The following is a 3150-nucleotide window of genomic DNA, read 5'->3' as shown; positions in this document are numbered from 1 at the left end:
ATATATATATATATATATATATACATATTCCTACATTTTCTTTATCTATTCATCATCTGTCAGAGGATATTTAGGATACACACACACATGCACACACATAGTCACACACACAAACACGCACACACATACTAGAATATAATAAAGAGGGAAATTCTGCTATTTGTGAAAATATTGATGAACCTGGAGAACATTAGTCTAAATAAAAAAGCCAGACACAGAAAGACATATATTGCAAGATCTCACTTATATTTGGAATCTAAAAAAATGAAACACATAGGAACAGAGCAGAATTGTGGCCTCTAGGGGCTGGAGGGTGGGAGAAATGGGAAGATTTGGTTAAAGGGTACTAATTTTTAGATATAAGATGAATAAGTTCTGGAGACCTAATATACAGCTTAGTGACTATAGTTAACAATAATGTACTGTATAGTTGAAACTTGCCAAAAGGGTAGATCTTAAGTGTTCTCAACACACACAAAAGAAGAAAAAAGGTAACTATGTGAGACAATGGATATTTAATTAGCCTAATTAATCATTTCAAAATGTAATCACTTCACAATAAATATGTATATGAAAACAACATTTTTGTACACCTTAAATATGTGCATTTCTTATTCGTCAATAAGACTGAAAAAAGAAAGAAAGATGAGGTTAGAGATCAGTTCTTGGAATTGAGAAATGATCAATGATATCTCAGATATTCTTTTTTTTTCTTCAGTTTCAATAAGTAAGGGAGGGAGTGCTGACATTTATGTTGGGTGTAATTTGGAAGCAAATCTAAGGAGAGCATGCTTTTCCCTGAAAGACAGACATTACTAAAACTATTCATTGTGGCACGTTAAGGATTCTTGAGAGACTTTTGTGAGTAGGTCTTTTTCCTTTGGAAAAGGAGGGAAAAGGGAAACTCTTCATTTCTATTCTTGCTGCAGTACTTAAAATATGTTTATTGGAGAAGAAATTGATTCCTTTATCATCAATTTCATGGGATCTTTTTTTTTTGTATTTTTTTCACTATGTTTACTTCCTCTGTGATCTATCTGAGTTACTGACAAAATGATTTCCTTGTGGCTCTAAAACCTTTTTCTTCATCAATTTGTAAGTCAATTTTTAAGTTATGTCTTGTTTCCTCTCTTCCATACCATGGAGATCTTCAAAGTAAGCATCTTTCAAAGATGCGACAAGCAAAGTACAGCTGTAGCATAAGTAACTCCCTGTTAAGTAGCTTTGCCTGCTGTTAAGTTGACTGCTGGAGGTAGTGATTCATGTCAGTCACTAAAACAACACCTAGGCAAGAATTCAGGCTCCTCTGGAGTTTTTGTGTATTGGGACACTTGTAAATAATTAGATTTTCATACATTTCTAGCACCTCACACAGTGCCCTGGGACCTGGTAGGTAACCAGTAAATATTTCTTAATTTTAATTATCAAACCATATTTTGAAAGCTTTGCTATCATGTGGTAGCTAGATTTGTTACAGAATGGAACAATGCAAGAATTTCCTCATCAACCCTGAATAAAATTTATTAATACTAGAATAATTAACTCTTCAAGCAGGCTGCGACTTTTAGCAAGACTCAGTTGGTTGATATAAACTTATATTTTTAAGCCATCAAACTAAGAAGAAATTAAGACTAACGTTTACTTATTAAGATAATTTCCTAATCATTCTTATAAGAACGTAATGAGTGACAAACTGACGCTGGATATAAATTTATGATTTCCCAAAATAACATTTGATTGGTTTGAGTGATGTCTTACATCAAGTAATCATAGTTAATTTTTGCTTCTGGAGAGATTTGACTTACCAGTCTATCATGCCATCAGATGTATTTCAAGAATGATTTTTTTGTGTCTGTTGATAGAGTTAAAGCATTCCTATGGATATTCTTGAATCTATAGCTTGTATTTTTATCAGGGCAGATGGGACAAGTTCAGAATAGTGGCAAAACGACTACATCTTCATATGAAATATACTGCAAACATATAAATAATTATTTGACTTTGAAAAAATATTTTTAGTCCTATAAAGCAAAGGCAAAGAGGATTTTTCTCATATATGAATTTATTTTCTCTTATATGAGTTTACTTTTTGGTTACATTTATTTCGGTAATATTTAAGATGTATAATTGAAACTGATATTTTATTTTAACTCACAAAATAATCAGGTCCAATAAATTTTAGAGAGTAGATAAAATAGGGATAAAATTGATAGGCTTTACATTTCCAGATTATTTTCTGAAGGATGAAATTTGAATGATCCACTGCTTTTTTTTTTTGGGGGTGATGAACCAATCACCCTAACAAACCAACAAAGCCTTAACAACATTAACACCATAATCACAGAAGTCACAATAAAAATTGGGAATAGAGTAATCTTTACTGTCTAGAAACAACTTGGGGAACATAAATGAATGGACAGTTGAACCTGGGAGAAGTAAGGCATGTTCCCTGTATTATTCTATTCTAGCACTTGCTGCCAGAGATGATACGAGGAGTCTGAATCTGGCTGTCTCTTGACCCAGATTCCAGTTTTTCTATTGGACCTAGTATTGCACAATTCTTTCTCTTACCCTTGACCTTGAGATGTGGCAATTAGCCCACTGCACTGGTTCTCAAACCTTGCCTGCACAATGGAAGCACCTAGTACCCATATAAACTAGTACCCATATCCTGGGCCCTTTTCCAGGGATTCCAACTTAAGTGGCCTATGCAGGTCTCAGGCTTTGGAATTTTCGTAAAGCTCCTCAGATATTTCTAAGGTGAAAATAAGTATAGAGATCCTTACCTGTCTAGTAAAGTTTAGGAGAAGGAAGAGAGCACAATCTGTGAAGGTCTGCCTTTGTTCTCATCCTTAATGTTATGTTTTCTCACAGATCCTTCAGGGCCTCAAAAAACCCAGTGAAGCCAGCCTTAGGTGAGCCCAGTGATGGTGACTCATGCTTTCTGACTCTTTCCCAAATTGCTTTCTTGATTTTCTGTGCCCATAATCTCTCCCCGAAGGGAAACTCAAAAGAGGTCAGAGGAGGACAAGGAATGTCAGTGATACTTGGCACCATATATTGTGACACATATTCAGTAAGTGAATTGGGAAGTATTGAAAGGTATGAACTGGCAAACCAAAATGTATATACAGCAAAATTAATCAAAGC

At 34.4% G+C, this 3150-nt stretch overlaps 1 long non-coding RNA gene across 1 annotated transcript in view; it reads left to right on the top strand.

Annotated features, from left to right (window-relative positions):
• LOC106726990 overlaps positions 1 to 2915 on the top strand; it is an 11728-nt gene extending 8813 nt beyond the window's left edge. Inside the window, exon 4 of the long non-coding RNA XR_001363145.1 lies at positions 2875 to 2915. This is a non-coding gene — a long non-coding RNA (uncharacterized LOC106726990). The remainder of the gene's footprint in view (positions 1 to 2874) is intronic.
• Positions 2916 to 3150: the final 235 nt, after the last annotated feature.

This window comes from Myotis brandtii, unplaced genomic scaffold, assembly GCF_000412655.1.
Source record: "Myotis brandtii unplaced genomic scaffold, ASM41265v1 scaffold344, whole genome shotgun sequence".
Taxonomy (NCBI): domain Eukaryota; kingdom Metazoa; phylum Chordata; class Mammalia; order Chiroptera; family Vespertilionidae; genus Myotis; species Myotis brandtii.
Note: the sequence above shows the minus strand (reverse complement) of the source record. Positions and strands in the feature narration are given on the sequence as shown.